Source organism: Thamnophis elegans, chromosome 8, assembly GCF_009769535.1.
Source record: "Thamnophis elegans isolate rThaEle1 chromosome 8, rThaEle1.pri, whole genome shotgun sequence".
Classification (NCBI taxonomy): domain Eukaryota; kingdom Metazoa; phylum Chordata; class Lepidosauria; order Squamata; family Colubridae; genus Thamnophis; species Thamnophis elegans.
In genome coordinates this window covers 7,241,044-7,258,414 of record NC_045548.1, presented here as the reverse complement: position 1 = coordinate 7,258,414, position 17,371 = coordinate 7,241,044, and positions in this window count along the sequence as shown.

The window sequence follows — 17,371 nt, the reverse complement described above, 5'->3', positions numbered from 1 at the left end:
TTGGCACATCCTAATTTACCTCAGGTCTGAAGGCATTTTTTAAAAATACTTCAGGTGTTCACTAATATTTAGCCTTTGAGCATTTTCTTTGCGCATTTTAAACTGTCTCTTCAGCTGTTTTTGGAGTGCTACAGAGGTGGGTTCCTACTAGTTCGCACCTATTCAGTAGAACCGGTTCGTCAAATCTACCGAACCGGTTAGAAGAGGTTCCACCAGTGGACCCGGAAAGCAGGCCACACCTACAGAAGAGGTTCCAAAAGTTTTTGAAACCCACCACTGGTCCTTGGATATGATTATTCTACACTATCAAGCTCCTATTTATAAAACTCAGTGCCTCTGTGAAAGGTAAGGATGACTACTGCGTTTGTGGTGTAATCAGAACATTGCGTGTGTTGAAGTTGTTTTAACGCAAACCAAAGATGCCTTTTAAAAAACAAGTTTACATCCTATTCTTATGCATGCCAGTGCTGTGTGTGAGGTAATTAAGGTGGTTCTGACAAGTGTCGTCGGCATCTTCATATCCGGTCACATGGGCGGCAAGCCACTCCACAAAGGAGGCGACACCCACAGAGTAGGTTCAAACAATTTTTGAAACCCACCACTGGAGTGCTGATACATAGCCATAAGTTGCCTAAAGTATCTCTGACTGCTCTTTAGAAGGCCAGATCCTGAAGATGAAACTCCAATACTTTGGCCACCAAATGAGAAGGAAGGACTCCCTGGAGAAGAGCCTCACGCTGGGAAAGATTGAGGGGCAAAATAAGAATGGGATGATAGAGAATGAGGTGGCTGGATGGAGTCACCAAAGCAGTAGGCATGAGCTTAACTAGAACTCCAGAGGATGTAGAGAACAGGAAGGCCTGGAGGAATGTTGTCCATGGGGTTGCAATGGGTTGGACACGACTTCGCAACTAACAACAACAAATCTCTGACAGAAAATTAAGGTGTGTGTGTGTGTGTGTGTGTGTGTGTGTGTGTGTGTATGTATGTATGTATGTATATATATATATATATATATATATATATATATATATATATATATATATATATATAATATATATATATATATTATATATATATATATATATATATATATATATACACACACACACACACACACACACATACATACATACATACATACATACATATCAATAGCAATAGCAGTTAGACTTATATACCGCTTCATAGGGCTTTCAGCCTCTCTAAGCGGTTTACAGAGTCAGCATATTGCCCCCAACAACAATCTGGGTCCTCATTTCACCCACCTCGGAAGGATGGAAGGCTGAGTCAACCCTGAGCCGGTGAGATTTGAACAGCCGAACTGGCAGAACTGGAGTCAGGTAGCCTGCAGTGCTGCATTTAACCACTGTGCCACCTCGGCTCATATATCAGGGGTGGGTTTCCTCCCGGTTCGCACCGGTTCTTGCGATCCGGTTCGTCAGTGAACCCGGAAGTAATTAACTTCCGGGTTCCTAGCCCTGTCGTGGGTGCCTGCAGGGTTTTTCTTTTTAAAAAAACACCTCTCCGGAGAGGAAGCCCTGTCAAAGCGCACCTTTCCTGCCTCAGCGGCTGCAGGGACCACCCCGCTGCTTTATCTTCCTCCTCCTCCTCCTCCCCTTCCGCCCACAGCAGCAGCAACGGCAGCCGAGCTGGGAAAGGGGCGCTTTGGCAGGGCTGTGGGAGCCCTGTCAAAGCGCACCTTTCCCGCATCAGCGGCTGCAGGGACCGCCCCGTCGCTTTCCCTCTTCCTCCTCCTCCCTCTTCCCCTTCTGCCATGAGCAGCAGCAACGGCAGCCGAGCTGGGAAAGGGGGCGCTTTGGAAGGGCTGTGGGAGCCCTGTCAAAGCGCACCTTTCCCACGTCGGCGGCTGCAGGGACCGCCCCGTCGCTTCTCTTCCTCCTCCTCCTCTTCCCCTTCTGCCATGAGCAGCAGCAACGGCAGCCGAGCTGGGAAAGGGGCGCTTTGGCAGGGCTGTGGGAGCCCTGTCAAAGCGCACCTTTCCCACGTCGGCGGCTGCAGGGGACCGCCCCGTCGCTTTCTCTTCCTCCTCCTCCTCTTCCCCTTCTGCCATGAGCAGCAGCAACGGCAGCCGAGCTGGGAAAGGGAGCGCTTTTGGCAGGGCTGTGGGAGCCCTGTCAAAGCGCACCTTTCCCGGTCGGCGGCTGCAGGGACTGCCCCGTCGCTTTCTCTTCCTCCTCCTCCTCTTCCCCTTCTGCCATGAGCAGCAGCAACGGCAGCCGAGCTGGGAAAGGAGCGCTTTGGCAGGGCTGTGGGAGTCCTGTCAAAGCGCACCTTTCCTGCGTCGGCGGCTGCAGGGACCGCCCCGTCGCTTTCTCTTCCTCCTCCTCCTCTTCCCCTTCTGCCATGAGCAGCAGCAACGGCAGCCGAGCTGGGAAAGGAGCGCTTTGGCAGCGCTTCCGCCACGCCCCCAAGGACCGCTGACCTCGCTGCCTCCGTTTCTTCTTCTTCCCCCAGCCTTCCCAGTTAGCTTGCTTGAAGCTCCGAGGAGGCGGGAGGAGGGTCGCAGCAGGAGTGGAAGTGGGGGGAGGTCTTCCCGGCCGGGAAGAGCTGAGAGGCTGCCGGCCCCTTTCGCAGGAAAGTTAACTTTTCTTGGCGAAATCCTGCCCCCCCCCGCGTGGGTGAGTGGTCGGCTGTCCTCTTCCGTAAGCCGCCCGGAGTTACCTGTGTGTGAGGTGGGCTGCCCTATGCATTTGCGTGTGTGCGCTGGAAAGAGAGTGAAAAAGAGAGGGAGAAATAATTATATTAATTAGATAGATCAATCTTTCTCCACCTTGGAGACTTGAAAGTGTGTGGACTTCAACTCCCAGAAAGGGAGTTGGGAGAAAGGGAGAAAGGAGGAGAGAATGAAAGGAAGATGGGGGGAAAGAAGAAAGAGGTAAGGAGAGGAGGATGGAAAGGAGAGAAAGAGGGGGGAGAGAGGGTAGAAAGGGGAAGAGGAAGAGCAGGAGTAGGAGAAAGGGAAGGGAAGAAGGAAGGGGAAGGAGAGGAAGAAGGAGGAAAGTAGAGAAGGGAGGGAGGGTGAAAAGAAAGAGGTAAGGAGAGGAGGATGGAAAGGAGAGAAAGAGGAGGAGAGAGGGTAGGAAGTGGGATGAGGAAGAGCAGGAGTAGGAGAAAGGTACTTGAGAAGGAAGGGAAAGGAGAGCAGGAAGGAAGAAAGTAGAGAAGGGAGGAAGGGAGAAAAGAAAGGGAAAATAAGGTGGTGTTATAACAGGAGGAAGGGATGGTAAACAAAGCAACCCAAACTGTATATTATAACCTATTAAATGAAATATAAATGTATAAGAATGATAAATGTTAAAACACTTGTAACCAAACGACATGCTATATGTGATGATGGGTTTTTTCTTTTTGTTTTGTTTTGTTTTTATTGTTGTGGGTATGTGTTGTCTATGTAACAAAAAAAATAAAAAAAAATATTTTTATAAAAAGGTGGAGAACACACTGAGATAGATGATATGAGGGAGGGAGAGGGAGAGAGAGAGAGAGACCATAACTAGATAGACAGTTAGCAGGCAGATAGACGGATGGATAGAGAGAAAGAGAGAGAGATAGGTAGGCAAGCAGATGGATGGATGGAGAAAGAGAGGGGGGAAAGAGGGAGAGGGATACCATAACTAGATAGGCAGTCAGATAGACAGACAGACGGATGGATGGATAGAGAGAGAGAGGATGTATATAATTAAGGTGACCAGAAGTCCCTAGCAAGGTCGCAGGCTGGCAGTAACTGCCGTGGCCTAGCTCCTCCCCCCCCCCGGTCAATGGTGTCCCCTCTTTACCAATCTGAAAATCTGGTCACCTTACTTGTTTAGGTAATTCTGAGGTGGTTGATGGTTCTGTGAGTGCCTGCCTGTCCTTTATAATTTTTCCACATTGCCTTGATGGTTTTTATTCCAGTGACTTAGTCTTTCCTGTTCTTAGGCTTAGGAAAAAAAAAAACTGGTTTCATTGGCAGGTCTTTCTTTTTTTTGGGGGGGGGGGGATTTTTATTTTTTTGGTGTTTTCCTAGCACTGTCATAGTTTGTGGGTGTGGGTGGTGTGTAATGTCCCACAGTTATCTATGCATTAATAATGATCTAGTAATATTAATATATCTAGTAATTAGTAATATCTAGTAATAACATCGTCTTGGCCACTCCTACCAGGTCACATGGGCGGCAGGCCACTCCCATCCGGTCACATGGGCGGCAAGCCACTCCCATCCGGTCACATGGGCGGCAAGCCACTCCCATCCGGTCACATGGGCGGCAAGCCACTCCCACAAAGGAGGCCACGCCCACAGAGGTGGTTCGACAAATTTTTGAAACCACCCCTGTCATATATATATGTAGGTCTCTAGTTGTGCGGTAGTTTTCTCTCCCGCGTAGAATTGGAGATGTCTTGGCGACGTTTCGACGAAGTCTCATTCGTCATCTTCAGGCTGCTTCAGACTACTTCAGGTTTGGTGTTTCCAGGAGTAGTGTGAGATCTCGGCTGTTTGTTCCTTTTAACTGCCAGTAGGGGATTAAATTTTTAACTGCCAGTAGGGGATTAAATTTTAACACTGCCAGTAGGGGATTAAACTGATTGGGTGGGGGCTTGGCTGTGTCTTGATTAGGTGGAGGTGTGGTCCTTATTTGGTGGAGGTGTGTTCTGTTCTGATTGTTTGGGGGGTTGTGTTTCATGTGAGGGTAGGAGGGGTTTAAAGAGGCTGATTGTGCTTTGCAGTCTGGCTTCTGGTTCTGGGTCGTGCCTCCTCATCAGTTTGTGTTTTTGTCTGTTTTCTTTGTGGATGTTTTTTGGTGATATTCTGTGTGGCTATTGTGGGTGTGGGCCTGGTCTCATTCATCATGTTTGGGATTCGTTTGTTAACAACAGCCGAGATCTCACACTACTCCTGGAAACACCAAACCTGAAGTAGTCTGAAGCAGCCTGAAGATGACGAATGAGACTTCGTCGAAACGTCGCCAAGACATCTCCAATTCTACGCGGGAGAAAACCCGAACAACTAGAGACCTACATACTAACACCCGCGAAAACCTCAGAAAACATGATATATATATATATATATATATATATATATATATATATATATATATATATATGTGTGTGTGTGTGTGTGTGTGTTGTGTGTGTGTGTGGTGTGTGTGTGTGTGTGGTGTGTGTATGGATGGATGTATAGATAGGTATAGGTATAAGTATAGGTATAGACATATCCACAAAAGAGAATAAATGCCAAAACCCACTTGAAAAGTAAGCTGAGAGGAAATTGTAATATAAAAACATAGAATATGGACACGTTTTTGACTTTGTCAGGCCATAGAATGATCCAACACATTAAATGCTTAGCCTATATGTCTGATCCTGGCAAACAACAGGGAAAAAGTCACTTCCACCACATGAAAAACTTAGTATTACTTAAGAAACATTTCAATGCCATATAGCTCAGTCTACCTGTTCAGTTACAATCCCAGCAGTTCCTCTGGAGCGCTACACTTTATGAATGTCTGGGCTAATGAGCAAAAACTCTGGTGACTATAAAACTGAATATAATTGTGACATTAAGATGCCTATATTTGAACTTAATTATTAATTAATTTAATGAGAGAATAGGAGGGTAACATAAAACTGGTAATTAAATGCCTGAGTAATATAGGCAGGCAGGAGAGGACTTTAACTCTAATGGGGGATCCCACTGCGTCTTTCAGCTGTTTCCATGTTCTACCAATGCAGTCTATATTAGAGGGCTCTGTGATGGATTACTCGCAGGAAAAATCGGTGTTAAGGGCATTCAGAACAAATTAAATGGTGAACATACAGACTGTCCTAGCAGGCCACTTAATCTCTGCAGCAATGGTTGCTTGCAGTGCAACCTAGAATATCAGAAAAAGAAAACAGACATCCTATACAATAGGGCTGTCAAACTCCCGCCCACGGGCCGGGTGCATCACAGGCTGAGGCCCCGGTTTAGCGAAGGGGAAAAAAAACCCCGGTACATCATGTGACAGCCACCGTGATGCCGTGAGTGTCAGGCCTGCAATTATATCCTTTTAGAATTTTGGCCTGCCACGCTTCTTCTCTTATTTCATTATGCTGTTTCGTTAGTATAGTCGATGGGAGGGGGGAATAGACAGGAGTAGGACTGTGGAATGTGTTATTGTCATTCTTTCTAGAAGCCAAGGTCATCTTTTAGTCGCGCACTTTTACACCTGACCGAAGCAGCTGGGTGGAGACGCCAGCGTGGAGAAGAAGATTGGACCATGTGATGGAGTGTGGGTGTGGGGACAAGATCATGAACTTTTAACTGGGTGGGATTCTGATGTCGTTTCCAGAATTGGGATTAACACAGATGTGCTAAGATGTCTGCTTTATAAATTGGAACTTTAAGGATCATTTTGCCTTGGACTCTGATTTAATTCTACATGACCACAAAATATAGCTTGGGCATTATTATCAGGGACGCTTTATTGTTTTTGGGGTCGCGAGCAGACTACCCACCGAGCTTCTGATGGGTCGCCAGCTAAAGATCACTCTTAGGCCAGCTACAACACAAACTATTATGCCATGACTCCCCCAGATTCAACCAGCAAAATCGGCAATTTAGCATAGGGGATCAAGTTTACGCCAAACTATGCAGGAGGGCTCTCTGGATCCCCTCTGGATGCCACAGTAACAGGAATTACCAGACTCGCTCTTACCAGTTGGAGCTCGAGGATTGGTAGAATTTGGTAAAAAAAGACCTTAAAATGTCCATTCTTTGGTTGCAGCTTTAGTCTACGCTGACAGTATAACAATATCTACAAGTAATGGTAGATGAAATATGGAACTATTTCTAGTTAAGGTTTACACTTTTCAATTAACTGTGCTGTAGAATAGAAACATACTGTGTAAAACAAGAAGGAGACATCCAGAAATATAAAAAGGCCTTACTTCATTTTAATAGTATAAGCATATTTTACAAAGCTCTTTCTGCTATTTATTCACATAACATTAAAGATATAACAGAAAGAATTTTAAAACAGTTACTTTTTGGAGTAGGATAAGGATAAAGCTTCAGTTGAGGTATTGTTTGATTATTACCAAAAATTCAGGTAGAAATCTAATTGGTAACTATATAATGAAACCAACCGTTTGGCTAAGCAGTGGGTTTTTTTAGTTTATTTGCCAAAAGAGAGATTTGAAATGCATTTATCAGCGCTGCACATTTTTAAACATGTTGAATATTTGTGGTCAAAAAGACATTTGTGAGATGGAAATCAATAGGAATTACTTTGTTATAACTAAAAATTGCAAACCAAGTTCAGATGAAAGTCCTTAGCTAAGGATTCTTCAACACTGTAATTTTTCATCCAATGTTATTTTCTGCATTCAAAATCCTAGTGATCCAAGGATATAGCTTAGTTTTTCAGTGTTTTGCTTAGTGTAAATCTGACAGCTAACAAAATTGAATTAATTTCTTATATTGCACCATGTTATAAATCCTAGGAAAAGTTACATAGAATTACCAAAGGTTGTGGTTTAATGTTTAAATTTCTTCAAAAACTTTCAGCAAAATAAGTTAGTTAAATGGATAATACCATGAGAGGTAGCATTGCATCAACCTGATCATAGTAAAACCAATACAATATGTAAGGCTTCAAGTAACGCAGCATAATTTAATACCATGTTTCTCTGAAAACGAGAGAGGAACTTATTTTATTTTGATCACCACCACCCCCGAAATAATCACTTGGCCTTATTTTCGGGGAGGTCTTATTATTTTGGAGGTGTAGGAGGTGGTCACCTCATGGCTGCTGCCTGTGTTGCAATAATTGGGGGGGTGGTATTTTGTGAGAATGGCTTATTTAGCACATGCGCTCAAAAGCTTGATTGGGCTTATTATCCAGGAGGCTTATTTTCAAGGAAACAGGATATTATATATATGTTTTTTTATTTGTGCTGATAAATAAATAAAGGGAGACTAGTATAGATCTATTTCAAGCTATTTTGCTCTCATCAGCTAGCCATACCCTTACTGGGATTCGAACCTGTGCTGTATTGCATCTTAGGCAAACGTCTTAGCCATTAAGCCACAAGTCTCCTCCTTATCAGCTGAAGCCAGGAAGAAGGTATATATTAGAGTCACAACCCCTGGAAGCCCCAATTATGGGAGGAAGCTAACTGCTTCCATAATCTGTCAATCGGCTCGTCACAAGAGTCCATCACGGACAGAAACCCAATATTTTTACTATTGCCTTTATTATATTTGTGTTTTTTTTATTTTTTTATTTGTGCTGATAAATAATAAATATATTTAGTTAGTGTCACAACCCTGGTAAGCCCCAATTATGGGAGAAGCTAACAGGCTAGCTGATGAGAGCTAAATAGCTTGAAATAGATCTATACTAGTCTCCCTTATTTATTTATCAGCACAAATATAACACTATATATATATATATATTATATATATATATAATATATATATATATAGATATATATATATATAGATATATGTGTGTGTGTGTGTGTGTGTGTGTGTGTGTGTGTGTGTTGTATTTGTGCTGATAAATAAATAATAATATGCAGGCTACTTCAGCTGACTGCAGTTCTGCAGTTGGGCTGTTCAAATCTCACCGGCTCAAGGTTGACTCAGCCTTCCATCCTTCCGAGGTAGGTGAAATGAGGACCCAGACTGTGGGGGCGATATGCTGACTCTGTAAACCACTTAGAGAGGGTTGAAAGCCCTATGAAGCGGTATATTAAGTCTAACTGCTATTGCTATTGCTATTCCCACAAAGTTATTTCCTATTTTTCTACTTGCATTTTTACATGCTTTCGAAATGCTAGGTGGCAGGAACTGGGACAAGTAACGGGAGCTCACTCCGTTATGCAGCGTTAGGGATTTGAACCGCCGCACCTGTCCGACCTTTCTGATCAACAAGCTCAGCATCTTAGCCCCTGAGCCACCGCATCCTTTTGTAAATAAAGGTAGGGCCAAACTATGTCAATCATATATTTGAAACTAAACCTTGAGCATTATAAACTTTCTTCATATTGTTTGGAAAGAAACAATATGAATTTCCTTCATATTGTTTGGAACAAAGAAAGCCTTTCCCGTCATTCTAATATGTTTGGGGGGGTGGGAACAGATCTTGCGCTAAATATTTCCTGATGATGATTATGGGCCCTCAAGTCAATGTTGACATTATAAAGCAGCAATATGGTTTCACATGCTGCCCATATCCCATGGATGGGGCTTCACTTGTTTGAATGGTCCGGGTTTCTAGCATGCCACAGCCCAGAGCTGGTCCATGGATCGGGGGTTGGGACCCCTTTATATAGAGGGATCAAATCCAGTAAGAACTGCATTTTTAAATTATTTTCCATAGGATCCTCTTTCACTTGAATGTCAGAAAAAAGTCCTTTGCTTGAACATATTCTGTATTACCCTGCAGTCTACTCTACAGGCAAAAATCCATAAAAAGAAGACAGGGGAATCATTTTTCTTCAATATTTAGTTCTGGACAATAGCATGAACAGGGTGCAGACCAATGTAATCTTCCTCACCTCAGTGCAATGCACTAAATTTATATTTCACTTACAATAATTATAAATTTGCAACCTCTCTCTATAAATCAGTATGTGCAATTTCTTTGCAGACAGAACTATCCCATCCTCTTTTTCTATACCGAGCAAGATCTGAGAGAAAATTTTTACAAGATGTTCTATAGATGGCATTTAGATCCTAAAAAGTTGGCTTCTATGTATCCGAATGTACAGCCTAAATGTTGGAGGTGTGGTTCTCTTGATGCTACATATTATCATATATGGTGGACCTGCCAAAAGGTTAAGGCATTCTGGATAAAAATATGGTGGGTTATGCAAAATATCTTTAAAAGAAGGATAAAGTTTACTCCTCAGTTATTTTTACTAGGTATATGTACTGATTTACAGTGGTAGAGACTAACTTGATTCTGCACCTAATAACGGCAGCAAGACTGTTGGTGGCGCAATACTGGAAGAAGGAAGATTTGCCTACTATTCAAGAATGGACATTGAAAGTCACAAACTTAGCCGAGATGGCTAAAATATCGGCATATCTTAAAGACCACTCAATGAGAGATATAAAACGAGACTGGAAAAAATGGATTGACTATATACAAAATAAATACGGGACCAAGAAATTCCAGTTAGCCTATGCTTAAGATCAGAAATGACTTAAATTGTTTAAAGTTAGTTCAGCAAGAAGAGCTAAGCTCAATGCAGAATGTCATTTCTTTCTTTCTTTCTTTCTTTCTTTCTTTCCTATTTCTTTCTTTCTTTTCTTCTTCTTTCCTTCTTTCTTTTTCAATAGATTTTAGACTGTGTTTGTTAAAAATCCATACCGTGTACGGGTTCTGGGAAGGAGGGGGGGAAGGAGGGGGGTAGGGGGTGGAGGGAGGGAGCGGCACAAAGACAAAAAAAATTGTACTTCGATGTTTTAATGATTGACGAATGATGAAATATTTGTGTTTAAAAGAAATAAAACCTTTGATTATACCGAGCAAGATCTAAAGATGTACAGAAAGAGAATTATTTTTAGGCATATGACTCTTTTCCAGCTGCGTTCCCAGATCTCTCATCTAGAGTATTTATATAACTTAATTACATATAGTGAAGTTGCCAAATTTTATATTTTGGCACAGAAGGCAGATCTTAGTGCTTCATAACACTTCTTTCCACTATGAGCATGCTGTTCCAAAAGGTTCCTCTCAGTTGCTCTGTGCTTCATTTATCTGCCCATTTTCATACCTCCTCTTCCATCCCTCCCTTTTTGTCCCTCCAGAAGAATATTAAAATAAGGGAAGTTTACCATTATAAAATAGACACTAGGGATGACTAGAGAAGAAACTCAAATTGGGAGCAGAACCACTGCACTTCTAATGACACGGGGGAATAAAGAATTTGGGTGTCCTCTGAAAGTTTTGAAGTTGAATGTTCTCAATCTCTTGTTATTGACGATACTACATGAAGCTGATGAAATATCTAAAATATTCAAATTGGGAGGTGAGAAATCCAGGTTGAATGATAGGGTAATGGAACGAATTTTGAATCGACACTGAAGTAAGTAGGTAAAGGTCAAGATGAAGGTTCCCCTCACACATAAGTGCTAGTTGTTCCGACTCTAGGGGGCGGTGCTCATTTTCGTTTCAAAGCCGAAGAGCCAGTGCTGTCTGAAGACGTCTCTGTGGTCATGTGGCTGGCATGACTAAATACTGAAGGTGCACGAAATTCTGTTACCTTCCCACCAAAGGTGGTCCCTATTTTTCTACTTGCATTTTTACACGCTTTCGAACTGCTAGGTTGCCATAAGCTGAGACAAGTAACGGGAGCTCACTCCATTATGCGGTGCTAGGGATTCGAACCTTTCTCATCAACAACTCAGCGTCTTAGCCACTGAGCCACCGCATCCATCTGAAAGTAACTAAAATACCTTTGTTTTTGTAATCCAGCTGTATTTGTTTCCAAATTACTTTTTAATAAGATAAAACAGATATGAGTATTTTGAGCTCGTAGATGGACCTGGGTATGAGAGGACGTTGACTCCTATCCTCCCATCTCTTTGTACATTCAATTGCTCTCAATTGTTTTCTCTTTAAGAATAAAATATATGGGGTCTTGTATCTTTTTATCTCTTGGAGGTATGTGTGAAAGTGGGAGGACTGGTCAGGATGCAATTTTAACGGATTCATGGCTAAGGGGAAGAAAATCCTAAATAGTCTTTCTCCATAACTGTTCCTCCTTTGAGTTTCATTATTTATTTGGCAAAAGAAAGCCTCCAGAGAAAACTGTCATAGAACTTCAGATAATATGTTTCATTCTAATTATGTGACAGCAATCCATGTTGGCTTACCTTTTTTTTTTTTAAAAAAAAAAAGTTCATTGTGTTACATTTTCCAGTTGATCAACAATTGATCAACTGGAATGAATAAACATTTCAGCTGGGGCAAAACATCCCCTGCTTCCCTACAATCTCCTAAAGGTGAAAGCATGAAGCAACCCAAAGTATACAATCAAGGTGGTTTTCCCCATTTTTTTTTTTTTTTTGAAAATGTGTTCTGACCCCCTCCTCCATCCAGTAACGAATGCCGAGACAAGCTTAACTGGAATTTCACAGCACTTTATTAGCAAGAAACCAAAACCTCGGTGGCTGGAAGCCAAGCATAATAAACAGATAAGAACCTTGGCAGCAAGGTTCAGACTTCAACAGATACAGCTTCTCTAGCATTAGGAATGACGTTGAATCCTGCAAAACCAGGCTCCTCCCAGTCTCTCTTTAAATACAATCTTGAGAGGAGCCTCCTAATTACATCACCTGGGTCCAATTATCTTTTCTAACTGCGTAGCTGCTCTCTACGTCGATCTGCCTGCATTGCCGGGCATCCAGGACCACCTCCCTTGTCTCCTCATCATTACTCCAAGGCATGATGTCAGGAGCACACTTCCTTGTCTCCTCCCCACTGGTCCAAGACTCAGGCACCTCCTGGTGGTCAACTAACCTCTCTGCGCCCTGCTCGGAGTTGGAACCCTGTCCAGGGTCCTCCACATCCTCCAGAGCCGACTCATAGGGCCCCTTGCTGTTAGAGTCTGGTGTCAGCTCCAACGGCTCCTGCTGGGCCACAACAAAAATGCATAGAAAAATAGTAGAAAGGTTGTACTAACACCAAGAGTACTTTAACAGGATTCAAATATAAGGTTCATGTCAGGTCTGCAGCCATATTCCTCTTGGATCTTTGGCCTGCCACACTTTCTATTATTCTACTATGCCTTTTTCTATTGTGGGAAAATGGGAAAGGGGTTAGAGTTAGATGCTATGTAGCCAAAACAAAATTCCTTCTAGGAAGCCAAGGTCATTCTTTGTCTCTGCACCTGACTGGAACTGGATGGATGGAACTGCCAGCATGGCATTGGGAAATTGGACCATGTGATAGACTTGTAGTTGTGGGACAAGATCTTGAACTTTCAACTGGGTGGAGAAAATCAGGAAGCTTTCAGATTCAGGTTTTCCCAGATGTGCCAACATGGCTCTCTTAATAAATTGGAACTTTGAGGAATCTTTTGCCTTGGACTCTGATTTACTTGTGGATGCTATTTGGAACCCTGACAGTTCATCCCTGACATCCTCACAGCAGGATCACAACCCTGTAGAATGGATCTTTTTGTTCACTAACCCAAGGATGCTTCCACTATAAGAAATAAAATGGAAGAAGCTAATATCTGGAAGATGAAGAACAAATACCAGTGCACAAGAATTCAGGTTTGTTACTCAGACATTCAGGCTAATAGTTGATTCCCAGAAGTTCACCACTCCAAGCCTAATATCCCGATGCCTCTTTACCTCTTGATGTTTAACTTAGTGTTTCTGCAATTCAACTGGTTAATTTAGATCAGAGTTCTCAACAGAAGGTCCTGGGCTAATGGAGACAGATTCTACCCCAAATCCTGTGTTTGAATCAACTGGTTCAAAGGACTTGATGAGGTTGCTTGAATTGCTGCCTTCTTTTAAGAGGTGTTGAGACCATAACATCAAGTGTCATGGTGAAGAGTCAGTAAGATACATTCATTAGTTAGTTATATCTTACCTAGATTAGAGGAGACAAAGTATTATAAGAGTTTGGAAAATACTCTGATATGGGGAGAGTTAATTATCTTTCCAACATTTTAACCTAGAATCTTTTCCTTAGCCCCAGTATAGACATAGTAAAGTAGACAACTATGGAATTCTATAGGGTTACAGAGAAAAGAGTAGATTTTCTAGTGTCGAGTGTATAGTGTAGAGGCAATGAGAATCTAGCAAAGCAGATCTGGTTGTACATGATAGTGAGACGGTGGGGAGTGGAGAGAATGAATGTTTGAATGTTTATTTCATTTATATGCCGCCCTTTTCCCCCGAAGGGGGACTCAGGGCGGCTCACAACTCAAACCAGGGAAGGGGGGATACAGACAAATTAACAACAACACAAAAACAATACATGATTTAAAAACACACAACAATCATACCATTCGAGGCGGGGGCAACGGTTCTTTAGCCCCAGGCCTGTCGGAACAGCCAGGTTTTAAGGGCTTTGCGGAAGGCCTGGAGGATGGTGAGGGTGTGAATCTCCACGGGGAGTTCATTCCAGAGGGTCAGAGCAGCCACAGAGAAGGCTCTCCTCCGGGTAGTCGCCAGTCGACACTGGCCGGCAGATGGAATTTGGAGGAGGCCTAGTCTGTGGGATCTAATCGGTCTGGTGGAGGTAATTGAATACATGAACTTTGCATTGGTACACTCTGTTCCCCTGCCCTAATCAAGAAGCCAACGGTGCTTGCTCAGGAACAATCAATATTAGGCTTCCAGACAACACACAACATGCATCAGCTAGCTTTTTGTGGTTTCCACCGAAAATCATAGAGTATATTTCTGTGTAAGCATAATTAGGCTCATGCTGTTAAGTTGCTCCAATTTCCTCTAATATATTGTAGTGTTAATTTTGGCTGCTGGTTCTGTGCCTTTGTGCTTTTCAGAACTATCCCAAGTACATTAATCCCCCATAAAAAATAAATGACTTCTCTGAGAATGCACTTTTATTGTCGAGAGTGATAGCTCTAGCAGCTGGAGCATGAAGCATTCAGAATACATGTGTGCCAATTTTGCATAAACAAACTGTTTCTCAATGTTTTCTTTAATATTATTTGACTTGTGGATTCTTGCCAGTTGTGTGTTCAGGAGCAGGGACTCTGCTTAGTAAAAGGCTCTTACACCGTGAAAAATTGGGGGAGGTGACATCTTTTCTATCTTCCAGCAGGAAATAAAGGATTACAGCAGAGTGAAACACAATTAGAAAAGTTCCTCTCGTTATAGTGTATTTTTACTCTTGATCGTCAACAAATAAAGTTTTAATGGAGGCGGGGGATATTATCTTTTCTGACCCATAGTCTCTCCATACATGATAGGTTTTCTGGAAGCCACCGGAGTAAATATATTTATTTTAACTAAAGTAATCAAGATTAATATCAGCCGTTATCATGCCCACTCTTTGCTAAAGAACACCGCGACCCGTCAAAACCACGCTCGACTAAACCGCGCCTGATTAAACTGCGTCGCTAACGTCATCAACAGGGCGACAACAGCCAGCGCGGAGAAAGAAGGGCGCTTTAAATAGCTCTTTGAAAGCAAGCCGATTCAACTTAAGGTAAGGGTTAGGTTTAGGGTTAGGTTTAGGGTTAAGTTTAGGGTTAGGTTAAGGGTTAGGGTTAAGTTTAGGGTTAGGTTAAGGGTTAGGGTTAGGTTTAGGGTTAGGTTAAGGGTTAGGTTTAGGGTTAGGGTTAGGTTTAGGGTTAGGTTTAGGGTTAGGTTTAGGGTTAGGTTTAGGGTTAGGTTTAGGGGGATTAGGTTTAGGTTTAGGGGTAAATTTTAGGTTTAGGGTTTACAGCGTGCTTCTGTCTCCACGTTGTTGTCACCCTGTTGATGACGTCAGTGACGCGTTTTAGTCGGATGCGGTTTAGTCGAGCGCGGTTTTGTGGTGGAACCAAAGAACACATAGAACAATTGCTGAAGGCAAGCTTCATTAAGAAATCAGATAAAATTAGTAAAACTGACCTATATTTGAAAACCGAGCAGTTGCGGCAACAGCTCAAATTACCATCCAAGAGACTCCAATTCACACAATTGGTCTTATTTTCAATCGTTTTTTTATAATCTCCTCAACCTATTACAATTCAATCATTAGGATTTCTGTACAACCCAGCCTTGTTGTACTATTATTATTATCTTGTATTGGGATTCAGCACAGTTAAGGAATGAGCCAAGTGCACACTCCAAGCACTATTTGGCAGAGACTGACATGTGTCCAACTTCTCAACCTGGTTTCAGTGTATTATTGCTGTACATGTGGTGTGACAAGTGGCTCCAAGTCCCTGGCTGCAGAAGACCCAAAACAGCCGGCGTCTAATTTGGCATTAATTGAGGAAGGATTCATTGGTTAACTGGCAATGCGCTTGGAAGCAGACCCTGACTAGGGAGACTATTTAGAAAGACAAGCCAGTGTCTTTCTGTAGACAAGACATACATACATGCACACCAGAGATAGGTTCCTACCAGTTCACATCTATTCGGTAGAACCGGTTCATCAAATCTACCGAACCGGTTAGAAGAGGTTCCACCAGTGGACCCAGAAAGCAGGCCACACCTACAGAAGCGGTTCCAAAAATTTTTGAAACCCACCACTGGTGGGTGTGTAATGTCCCGCAGTTATCTACGCATTAATAATGATCTAGTAATATTTCCTTATACATTTTGGGGACCTTTTCTTACATAATTGGTGTTTTCTTTTATACTTTTGGATCTCTAATTTCTGTTTCCGTTAGTTGGCAATTGCTAAAACCAAACCCACGTGAAAAAATATTCAAAGCCTTCTTGATTTTAATTGTCAATTTATTTATCCCTGCACATTGTAATATTTATTCATTTACATGTCTCTGTTTTTTCACTGTTGTGCGAACACAATTCCAGCAGCTGCTAACATGTGTAAAATTAAATATATATTATACTCCCTTTCAAATAGCCAACAAAATATTTCTGATTTTAATTCCATATGTTGCTTTACGATTGCTTCAAACCACTAACTTCTGAATAGCTACTTGGAGCGACCTAAGTACTAATTCATAATTTCATATGGGCTGCAAGACACTCCCATCCGTTCACATGGGCAGCAAACCACTCCCATCCGGTCACATGGGTGGCAAGCCACTCCCACAAAGGAGGCCACACCCACAGGGTAGGTTCCAACAACTTTTGAAACCCACCACTGATGCACACCTACACTATGTAGCTCGATGGTGCGTTGCCTTGTCCCCTGTTCAAGCACAAAGCTTTCTGTCCTTTATATCAGTGGTCCCCAACCTTTTATCGCCGCGGACCAGTCAGCCTTTGATAATTTTACCGTGGCCCGCTGAGCGCGCGCAGGGGTGGGGGGGTGTTGTTCGCGACGACACATTGATTGTTCAGTATGGCTAGCGTAGATAGCGTAGCACAAACTGCGCCTACGCAAGGCTACGCTACTAGCGCTGTCTACGCTAGCCCTACATAGCTGCGCAGGCGCTCTTAGGTTTTTTTCAGGAATCGGCCAGCGCTGAAGCGCTGAAAAGGAATGAGAAGGGCGGCGCTGGACACAGGGGGGCGGTGGGCCGCTGGTGACGTCAGAGTGCCACCAGCGGTCCAGTAACACCCCTTGTGCCAATTAGCCCTAATTTGCATACAGAAAGAAACTATGGCCCCCGGCCGCTGCAGCGATCATGGCCCCCAGCCGCTGCGCGGCCCGGTGCCAGGCACTCCACAGCCCGGCACCGGTCCGCGGACCGGGGGTTGGGGATC